Genomic DNA, 12225 nt, shown 5'->3' on the forward strand with positions numbered 1-12225 from the left:
TGGCCTTTATCAGAGAGCAAAACCACCACAATAAATATTAAGTGAATGTTGACATACAAAGTTAACACATCACACTAAGTTCCTTCCTCAAGGGTAGAGAGGCCAAGTAGCTCGACTTTTGTTTCCGTATTCATTTCAGTAGCAGACTGCCATCAGGGAGTATTCAGAAGGGCCTCCTGTTGGTGGCTCAGGAGGGCCTTGGTGTGGCCAACTATCTTTCATCATTTAAATTTTTAGCTTACTGGTGAAAAAGGACCTCTTCATCCTATTCTGCCCTTCAACTAATTATACGTGAAGAGACACATCTGCTTTGTGGTGGGAGTTTCACATTTTTCTAAACTATGAGCTGCACTGACAGACGAGAGGAGGTAATATATAATGCTAGTATATCCACAGACATACTTTTGCATACTGTGCTGTCTCAGTGAAACCTCTGTGGATATTGACATTTTTTCTTATGTGAACAAGAGCAGCAGTGCCAACTTAATAGGATACAACACATATGAGTCTAAGGGCCCTGAGTAGCTGATGGTCTCCTGGGCTGTCACTGGTAAGAATTTCTTGAGGGAAGGAAGGAGAAGGATCGGGGGGAATCAAGACATTTCTCTTCATACTGATACGGTTTCTCTTCATACTGATACTATTTTATGTGTGTATATGTGTATGTATATACATAATTTTTAAATGTTCAGGTCTATGTAAACTAACTACAACTTTACTTTGAGAGGAATTCTGACGCTTTTTATGAATTTCCTATTAACTAAACTAAGATGTTGAAAATATAAATTTTGGAGGGCTGGGGTTGCAGCTCAGTCGTAGAGAGCTTGACTAGCATGTGTAAGGCACTGAGATCAATTTCATGCAGTGCAAATAAATAAATGAATAATGTCCATCAACAAGTAAAATAATGTTAAAAATATGAATTTTTTTCTCCCTGCTGCTCTTAATTTAATTCGTATCATTTTAGAGGAATGAAGCTGAATTTATCCTTGCATTGAGGGGTACTGTAAGAACCCAGAAACCACTCCGGACACGGGAACTCACGTAAGAGGGTTTATTAAGCAAACAGAGTGTCTTCCTGCAGGGTAAGAGAGAAAATGAGAGGAAAAGAGAAAGGGCATGCGCAACAGAGAATGTGAAAAGCAAGGAGGAGAGAGAAAGAAAAGTGAATAGGAGAGAGAAAGCAAGAAAAAAGATGGCCGGGGAGTTCTCCTTAAGCAGTTGAATTCCGCTGGGCTAACGGGACCAATACGGACAAGGATACTTGCAAGCTGACTGATGAACCAATAGCTACGTAGGATGTTCCCAGACTGACAAGAAGTTGGGACGCAGGGAGATGACTGCAGCTGAAAGGGCAGGGGAGCAGCTTTATATTATAGGTACATTCTCAGTTTTTTTCTGTTTATTAAAACAAAAATAATAATCGGACAGTAGAAATCTCATTCATGTATTCATAGAGTGAATTAATATGAATTGAGTTCCTTATTGTGGGGCAGATATTCTTTGGTGTCCTGGTTATATAGATGCATCCCATACAAAGAAACTTCTTTTAGGAATTTATGTTCCAATGAAGAATAAAGATAATAACCATGTAAGCAATATATAATGTCAGGAGCTAAGAAGAAAAAGTAGGCATTAGGGATAGAATGGGGAGGTGGTTGCTATTATTTATAAGGTGGTTAGGGAAGGTCTGTCTGACGAGGTGATATAAGCAGAGAACCTCATAAGCATATGAGCCTTTTGACTAGGAAAGAGCATTCTGCACAGGGGAAAAGACAAGTAAAAAGGCCCTATAATGTTTACCTATGTGGCATATTTAAGGGACAGCAGAGGCCTGTGAGGTTACCACATGATGAAGAGTAAAGAGTGGGAAGAACTAGGAACAAAAGGGAGAGACTACTTTATGAAAGGTCCATTTAGCGTGCTATGGACCATTAGGGAGGCTGAGAAAAGATGGCATAATTTGGCTTACCTGTATGAAATACAAAGATACAGTGTGAAGGTTATACTAAAAAGGATTGAGGGCCAAAGCAGAGAATACTTAGATTCTTACAGTATTCCAGGAAAGAGTCTTAGGCCAGTCTCATAGACGATAGAGAAGTGTTTAGATGTTGGATTCAGTCTCTATCTTGAAGTTGGAGAAGTTAGGATTTACTGATCACTTGGATATTAGGAGGAAGAAAAAGAGGAGTCAAGGATGAGTCTTAGACCTTTGTTTACCTGATCTAGGTAAATTCTGAGATAGAGATGAGGCATACTTGAGGAAAAGGGTTGTGAAAAGCATGAAATCAACTTCTGTTTTGTACAGGTTGGGTTGGAGATGCTGAATAGACAACTGGATTTCAGGGTATAATTTATGGCTTGAAATTTAATCTGGGAGTCATCAGGGAATAACCATAGCATTAGATGAAATCACTTTATGCATCTGGAAAAGAGAAAATGGAAGAGGACCAAGCCCTGGGGTCTTCCAACATTATAGAGTAAAGAACAGGAATAACAAAAGACTGAGAAACTTACAAATGTACTAGCAATGTACTAAAATGAGGAGACTGCTATGCTGGAAGCCAGGTAACAAGAGGGTTTCAGAAAGGTGGGAATATTTCCATTTGTTCTCATAAATGAGAAGAAGCTCAAATATCTGATCTCATAAGAGAGTAGAATAGTGATTAGTAGAGGCCAGGTGAGTTGGGGAATTGAGTCTGAAGAGAGGATAATTTATAGGTATAAAGGTGCCGATGAGGGGAAAATACTAATGTTTGACAGCACTTTAGGGTAACTCTGTTTGACAACAATGAACTGTACATTTCAAAATGGATACTAACTTCCGGGAGTAAGGCTCAGTGATAGAGCACATGTGAAGCACGTGTGAGGCAGTGGGTTCAATCCTCTGCACTGCATAGAAATAAATAAAATAAAGGCCAATCTACAATAAAAAGTACACAGATATTCTCATTAAAAAAGAAAAAATCCCACAACATTGAATGCTGCCTGAAAGAAAAAAATTATACATATTTGACATATAATATTCCAATTACCCTGTTTCACATTGTACATATATATGTATTGAAATAGCACACTGTACAACATAAATATGCATAAGTATATATCAATTAAAATGTTTTAAGTCAAATAAAAAATACAGTTCCTCAAAAATAAGAGGAAGAAAAAAGAAAGTGAACTATGTAGTCACCATGTTACAAATGAAATCTTTTAACAACAACACAAAAGAAATTATGGGTCTCTTCCCATACTTGTATTGCATTTATTGTTTAAATTCTGGAAAGAAATATCCTTCCTTTGTGTGAAGTTCAAGTGTACCCCTCATGGTTGTAAATAGCTTTTACTTGAAAAGGATTTTGGGATCAGCGTTGAGACGGTCTAACATGACCATACCTTTCTTCGTGCACCACACATGACTGTCCGTGCTCACCAAGAGTTCTCTGGCTCTTTACTCTTCTCAGACTCATCCCACACAGATCTTCTTTCTCTCCAGTGTTGACCTACACACTCACTGTTCCTACCAGATGATGCTACCAGAGTCAATAACTAGAGTCTGCTCCCCCAAGTTTCAGGGGTGAGTACACAGGACTTGGTTCTGGGTGTTATAGGGAGGCAGGAGCGAGTCTCAGAGCAAAAAGTCTTTATACTTGAGACTTGTTCTTTAGAAAATATAGAGATTGTAGCATTAACTGGCTTCTTTCTAAAATGCTTCTTGAAAGCCCCATATTCTGCTAAACCTATGATGCTTCTTTCAAAAGATATATAAGCAAAAGTTTTGTTGCTTTTCTAAGAGAAGCCAGGTGCAGTGACCCATGCCTGAAATCCTAGCAACTTGGGAGGCTACAACAGGACGATTGATCCTCAGCAACTTAGTGAGACCGACCCTATCTCAAAAAGACAAAACAAACAAACAAACAAAAACCAGGGATGGGTATGTAGGTCTGTAGTAAAGTGCCCTGGGTTCCATTCCCAGTATCAAAAAATTAAAATAAAAATAAATTTTAAAAAGTCCACCAGAAATTTGAGTATTTGACTTGAAGCGAAGGGAGTTCCAAGAGTTCAATGTTGTGTTAAAGAATTTCAAATCTGTGCTAAGCGGGTGGAGCTCAGTGGAAAAGCACTTCCATGAATGCGTGAGGCCATGGGTATCATCCCTGATACCACACACACAGACAAACACAAGTTCAAAGTCAAACTCATGATGTCATTGTTAGCTCTTTTTCATTCCAAATACTGTTATTTATTATGAGTTCTACCAGAAAAACCACTGTGGTTGCACTGATGAATCATTCTGTAACTGTGCTCACTCAATAGATAAGAGACTTGTAAACCAGCATGCTATAGAAGCTGTCTTAAAATGAACTTAGTTGTACTGTGTGTGAGAGTGCATGCCTGGTCCTGTGTGAGTGTGTGAGAGAGAGAGGCTGAGGAACACCTTTGCTTGCCTCTGAATCTGCCTTTTTTATTTGCGAACTGGATTCTTTAAATTAACTGACCATGGACGAGATGAGATTTCTTCATGTTGCCAGAAAGGATCTCATCCACACAGCAAGGATCCACCTGTTTTGTATATACACACAGTGTAAAAGAAATTAGAGCTGTACTTCAGGCAAGGAGGACAGTCAGAGCTGATGAGGTGCATTGTTCTGCCTGGCCCACATGGAAGCTCTGCCTTGTCACTTGTCTTTCCAGATCTCTGTAATAAGGACAGACATGGGAAGCAGTGTGAGATGGAAACAGATTTGAATCTGAGCTATACTACTGACTCACTCTATGTCTTTGAGGCTACTTCCCTACCTGGACCTCATCTTTCTGATCAGTAAAGTGAGAATAATAATAAAACATATTTACAGGCATACTACAAGGATTAAGGGAAGTAGGGTTAGCATGCATAAGGCCCTGAATTCAATCCCCAGCAACACGTGCACAAAAGAAGTAATTTGCAGGAAGTACCTAATACAGTAGCTGGGTAATGAAATGTTACTTTTGTTCTTTATTGGTGTCAACTGCTATGCCTATACTTTGGCAAGAGGTTTGAATGCAAAGGAAAAAAGCACCAAAGAGAGGTTAATTAAGTATACTTGACCTGGAAGTTTGCTCAGATAGAGGGTAAGTGAAAAGCCTATAGCTGAGAAGTTAATTGGAAAGTATCAGCATAAACCCAAGTTTTTACATTAGAAACACCCACAAACATAATTTCACAGAAAAAGTCTAGGAACATTTTCAGCCTGGTAGCAATGCATATCTCTAGCACTCAGATGATAGTCTCGAAGTATCATTCCCACTAAAAGGAATCTAAGTACATTGATTCGGGCTGGAGCTCAAAACGAACAAGATGACCCTGGAACATTTTTATACAAATAGCAAAAAGAGTGAACAAAAATTCCAAAATTTTGTTTTGAAATGTCTCAGGCACCAAATTGAGGAGCTCCAAACATCCAAAGACAGGGCTTCAACTTGTACCTCGGTAACAAAAAAAGGGCATGGAGTTCATAATGATATAAAAAGTAAATTAATTAAACAAAATCCTACTATTTCAACTCACTGTGCAAATTTAAACAAAAGGAAAGAATCATGCCTACACAACTGGGCCTCCAGTTGATAAGGGGAAACTTGTCTTTATAGAAAAATCCACAGATAATAAAGGAAGAAAGAATTATTGACCTTTCTATTTTTTGAAGTCTCAAAAGAATCGATGGACCAATCATCAAGAACTGCTAACATCATAGAAAGCGATAACCACTCATTTATAAGCTTCCTCGGAGAAGAAATACAATGGCACTTCTGAAACAGTTTTGCCACACACACACAAAAAAAGACAGAGAAAACAAGTCTGAATATGAACAAGCTAGATCCAAGTACCAGTTTGCAGACAGTAAAGGACTAGAAAAAAATATTAACAACACATGGGAATGCAATTGTCAAAATCTACATACCACAGACACTACCTGATTAACACATAAATTTCAAGGCACAGTTGGAGGAGTTAGAGAGACATGAAAGGGAATCTGTGGATTAAATAAGACATAAGAGTCTTAACAACTAATTGCAACGTGACAATATTTTATGGCATTTAGGAGCCAATTGCAAGTTTGAGCACTGATGGGATACGTGCCATTCGAGAACTGATATAAAAAATAAAAGTCCATACATGGGGTGACACAGGTAGGGGTACAGATGAAACGTGACATTCATCAGTTGATAAACATTAAAGCTGAAGGCATCAGTGGGTATAATAAACACCTGTAAGTATTATGTCTCTCTGTATCTGTGTCACATTTAGGACAACAGCTTAAAAACAGGAAGATGACACTGCAAAAGTACAGCAGTTTCTCAGGAGGTCAAAGACCATGTGACCCAGTAATTCTACTCATAGTCAGACATGTAGAAAAACCGAAAGCAAGGATTCACACAAATATTTATACAGCAGTCCAGCAGGGTGGCACACGCCTGTACTCCCAGTGACCCAGGAGGCTGAGGCAGGAGTATCACATGCTTGAGGCTACCTTTAGTAAGACCCTAAGCAACTCAGTGACACCTTGTCTCAAAAATTAAAAAGGGCTGCGGATAAGGCCGAATGGTAAAGTTCCTGTGGGTTCAATGCCCAACAGCAAAATACCAAAAAGGAAACATCTGTACACCAATGTTTACAGCAGCAATATTCACTATAGCCCAAGAAACACCCACTGCCTATGAATAGATGAAGGATAAACAGAAGATGGCACATGCACACAATGAAATACTTACCCATGAAAAGGAATAAGATTCTGAAACATGCCCCAAAATGGATGAATCCTGAAAACATAATTAGTGAAATGGGCTAGACACAGAAGGACAAAGATTAAAGATTATTATTCCGTTTCTATGAGGCGCCAAGCATAAGAAAAGTTAGAGAGACAAAAAGTAGATTAGCGGTTACCAGGGGCTGGAGGAAGGAAAGGGAATTACTTTTTATAGGTTACTGAGTTTTTGTTGAAGATGATGAAAAAGACTGGGTACAAACAGTAGGAAAGGTGACCAAACGGTTCATGTCTACAATCTCATTATGAGACAGCAATTAAATGCATGTGATTCAGGAAACCATTTGGTTTCCTTTTAAAATTATTATTACCCATGGAAGAAGGTCAGGCTTCACATGATCATAAGATGAAAATTATGAAATCGTTACTGAATTACCATGAATTATTTTAACATCATAATGGAGAATGGTGCGCAACTGCAATCCCAGCAGCTTGGGAGGCTGAGACAGGAGTATGGTAATTCAAAGTCAACTTCAGCAACAGAAAGGCACCAAGCAACTCAGTGAGAACCTGTCCTCTAAAAAACAATACATAATACGACTGGGGATGTGGCTCAGTGGTTGAGTGCACTTATTTTTACTTCAATCCTTGGTTGTAACAAGAAAAAAAAAAGTTCCCTTCAGTTAAAGGTTCAATTTACCTCTGACACATAATAGTGCTGAGTATTCATTAAATCAATAATCAATCCAAGCTCTTCATTTTGTTCTCAAAATTGCTTAAAAAGATCCAGTGGAAAAAGGGTTCTTCTGGAGCAAGTTTGGCTTCAAAACTCTGTGAGAGAGAGTGAAATAGAGAGACAATGTGTGCTAAAATCTGGTTATACATTTATTCAAATCTGAAGACACCAAAAACTGTGAGATACAAGGAGAGTTTCTACTCTTCTAGAAACTAAATTACTAACCTCTCTTCCATTCATCTGAAGGAAGAAAGAAGCTCACTCTAAAGGCTCACTCAATATATAAATGTATGTGTTACTTGAGTTCCACATACTAAATGACTCATGAACATACTAGTTGACGTTAATATAGGTGCTTAAAAAAACCTGCTCTTTACCTAAGTTTTGGGTCCTAACTCTGATTCACAAATAAAGTATTTTTGGACAATTATAATGTCCATTGAATGTCTCAGGACAATAATCATCTGATCAACAAAGTGAAGACCGTATTTCGTTTTGTTTGGAAATCTATTGAGTTGTTCACTGTTTTGGAAATACAACCTAGGTTACAATCTATATTTGTAGATCTTGCATTCATAGTATAAACACCTCTTTCCTTATATCTTCTAGTGTGCGAATGTTTATTAATTTAGATACTGAAATATATATGACTTAATTATAAATTTAGTGTATTATTCATAGTTAAGGCATTATAATGACTTCTTTGAAAGTATGGTTTGAAGAAAATTATATTTATCTACAAATATTTATGGGGAGCAACGGATACATTAAGAAGCATTTGCTGGAGTGTGACAGGGTTGAAAACCAGTGCTCAAATAATTTGTTCATACATTCATGGCCTCTATTAAAAATAGCAGCCCAAATTTAAAAAAAATATTGGTGGGACTCAATTTTCAATAGAAAGTTACAGTACTATTGGCTGGTAATTAACTAGAACATATAGACTTCTAAGCAGATAGCAGTGAGAGTCTACCACATAGAACCTCATGGAGAATCCTCAGTTCTATAGATTCAGTTAGGTACCGCTGCCTTTGGTGCAGAGCAGGGAAAATGAAATCTAAAACACCCACCTCAGCAGAGGTAGGCTGGTTCCTGGAGGAGGGCAGGAAAAGATGGTCACCAAGACACCATAAAAAACAGGGAAGTTGTTACTTAATATTATTTTGGGAAGTAATACCATATGTGTGAGACAGATTCAAAGGAGAGAGACTGAAGGACTTTCTCCATATTTGCAGCCTGGCTACAGATGGCCATGCTTCTAAATACAATGTTGTATGAAGCAATGGCACAAAGGGTCACAGGCATAAGCACACAAGCCACCAAGCAGACCTGGCACTGAGTAGCAAGTTGCAAAAGCTGTGCATCTTGGGCAGCAGGTGGAAATTTATCAGATGCAACCCAAATCACTGTAATTTCATGAATAATATCCCTGGATAGAATAAGCTTTCCATGGCATGGCTCTGAGAGCTAACAAGTAAATTTACCTTGAAATTTTTGAAGTACACAAATCCAAGCTGTCACAGTACAGTGGATACAGTCGGGTCCCTTCTAGTACTATGATATCCCTGTGATCTCAATAAGTATACTCTGACTAGAGTTCACCATGATCAAGACTAACACAAAAAGTTCACCAATCCCGACAAACAGCATGATTTAAAACAAGATTAATTCTTAATATCGATGTGCAGGGCTGGGTATGTGACTCAGTGGTAGAGTGCTTGACTAGCATGAGTGAGGCTCTGGTTTCAACACTCCCAAACACATAAATAATAAGTAAATAAAATGAAAATATTGTGTCCATCTATGACTAAAAAAATAATAAAAAAAAGGTTTATGTGTAACTAAAACTACTTTTACATTAAAAAAAATGAATGTTTGGCATCACAATTTCATTGTGGTGTGTTAGGAATCTGGCAAAGATTGAGCCACCAATGTCAGGTGTTGGTTCATTTTTGTTTGTTTTTAAATATTTTGCATTTCAAGGAAGGTGGTCCAATAGAGTGGCCAGGCACAGAAGCAATGAAGTCAAGCTGCCTGAATATCAACGCTCTACTTCCCCACACCCAGCCCTGGCTGTGTGATACTGTGGATCATATGGATGCCTGAGTTGTGACTCCTAGTCCCAGAGACTGCCACAAATAAGGGTTCCATTGCTTGCACATGTGTAAAAATCAGTCAGATGAGTGAAGATGGCAGAGACAATGTCCACTCTACAGAGGCCAACGGTAGCATGCTTATGAGCAGCTACATCCCTAAAGAACATCTCCAAGCAAGGAAGCTCCCCACCACAGAAAGTCCCAGCTTGATAACACCATCCCTCTGCAGAGTCTGTGGTGTTCCTCTGCCGGATATAACCACCCAACTTCCTGCTAGCTATGTGGCCCAGGCAGAAACCTGAGAGTACACCTTGCCTGCAGGTTCCCACCTAGAAGCCAGATAGTGGGGCTTTTAACCTCTACCCCAAAAAGGAACCTATATTAATGCTGTACACATTAAAGAAAGTTTTTTTAAAAACTTGTAGTGCATAATTTTTTTTTTTTTTGGCAGGCACTGGGATTGAACCAAGGACCTTATGCTTTCGAGGCAAGTACTCTACCAAGTGAGTTAAACTCCCAACCCCAACAATTTTTATTTTATATATTTCATGCAGTGTTAAAAAATAGATATATAAATATATATGTATATTAAAATTCCATATCAATTTCAAAAAAGAAAAAGAAAAAAACACCCCAGTCTTCCACAGGGTGAATTTAGATTTCTGAAAGAATACTGAATTAACTTCTGCTTACCTTTTGCAAAGGGACTTTGAAAGCAAAGAATCAAGTCTCAGGCATCCGGTCCAACTGGGAGAGAGTCTTTCCACCTAGGAGATACATTCTTTGTTAGCCAAACTGTATGTTAGCCTTGTCTCCATGCACAGAATAAAGGCTTCTGGAAAACCACAGTCCCCGCTGACACAGCATGTCCCTTCCCTCTGCTTTGCTTTCTTCTACTAACTTATTCATCTGTCTTTCTGCTCTAACTTATTCATCTGTCTGGTAATAATTCCTTCTTCCCATCTCCCCATCTTGAAAACAGATCAAAGACAACAGAACAAAGGAATCCACAAATCAGGAATAGCTAAAATCACATGGCCAGAACTTCTGTATCCCTCACAAACTCTAACCTTAGTACCAATACTAAGGAGTTATTATTACAAACACAGTGCAACACTTTTAATTCAATTCTCTAACTAAACATCATTTTCTAAGTTTTCATACAACCGATAGCATCAAATTCAATCGGTAGGGCATTTAAAGTTTAATTTTGAACAGAAAACTCTTCAAATAGAAAGGGACTGTGAACTTCACTTAAAAAGGCTAGGAGTCAACGGGAAAAGTATTATTTGAGCTCACTTCTGTGGGGCAAGGTAGAAGTAAGTATGGTGAATTCAATATATCTCAAGCACAGAAAGTCCAGAGCAGTAAGAAGTGGAGCTGGAGAAGCAGAGAGGATCCCACACCACACAGGGCCTCACAGACCATGTAAGGAGATTGTTTTTATTCTTAAAAATAATGCTTTACACTGATGTCTACCTCACAATTCCATTTCAATTTCAACATGGTTTGGCTGCGGAGGCTAACCCCATGAGCACTTCACCACTGAGCTATACACCCACACCATTTTCTTTCTTTCTTTTTTTTTTTTTTTAAAGAGGTATCCCTAAAGTGCTGAGCCTGGATTGGAACTTGTGATCTTCCTGCCTTAAGGCTCCCAAGTACCTGGGATTACAGCCATGCACCACTATACGGGGCTTTCAATTGTTCATAATGACCTACTTAGAAGATTTGTGCAAAGAACACACTGGGAAGAAGTAAATAGATGTAGGGACACTATTGCACTCAACTGCAACAGGTTAGGCAAGACCTGCATTAGGATGCTGAAGGAGACGAGTTGGCAGATTTAAAAGATATTCAGGAGATAAAATCAAAAGGACTCAATGAAGTTTGGAAGGGAGAAGAGGAAGATTTCGAGGAGTAAACGGTTCCACTGCACATAGGCACACAGCCTCAAAACTGACCATCTGGGCATGTAGAGGAAGGTCTCAGGGGCCACCCGTTAGGAAGCACCTGTGTGCCTTCCGTGATTCCTGCCAAGGACGCAAACCTACTTTTCATGAAAGGTCTCAGGCAGGTACCGAGGGATTCATTCGAATTTAAATCTTGTTACTCATATTTTCTGTGCCAAGCAATAACACGACCTGAGGAATTCAAGGGCACGTTCCATCTGGACGATTAAGGAGCGTCCCCAACACCATGGCCCGCCTCAAAGGCATACCTGACCCGAGGAGAAAGGGACACAGCCTCACTTAGAAAAGGTGGGGCGGATCACGGAACACTGCACTCCATTCCTTTCAGCTTCTGCTGGAAGCGCGGCGAGGGTCAAAGGCTTTAACCCCGGGCAGACGGGCCAAGCTCACCGCGGCGACAGGGCGGGGCTGAGACCACAAGACCTGGAGCCCACCCAGAAGCTACGAGGCGGAAGGGCCAACCCAGCAGCAGGGCATATCACCTTACCGGGATGCGGTTTCCGCCCTTCCTCTTTGCTGAGTGACGTCCAGAACAGTCGCGTCCCTGGCCTCAGCCCCTGCGGAGAGGATGCCATTGGCTCATGTGGGCGCCGAGATGCCGCCCACCCAATGCCAAGCGGGTCTAGGCCGTCAGTGCGGCGTCCTCGGTGCAGGAACAAGATGCTGGGACCTGGGCGTGC

The sequence above is a fragment of the Sciurus vulgaris genome (genome assembly GCF_902686455.1).
Source record: "Sciurus vulgaris genome assembly, chromosome: 14".
Taxonomy (NCBI): Eukaryota; Metazoa; Chordata; class Mammalia; order Rodentia; family Sciuridae; genus Sciurus; species Sciurus vulgaris.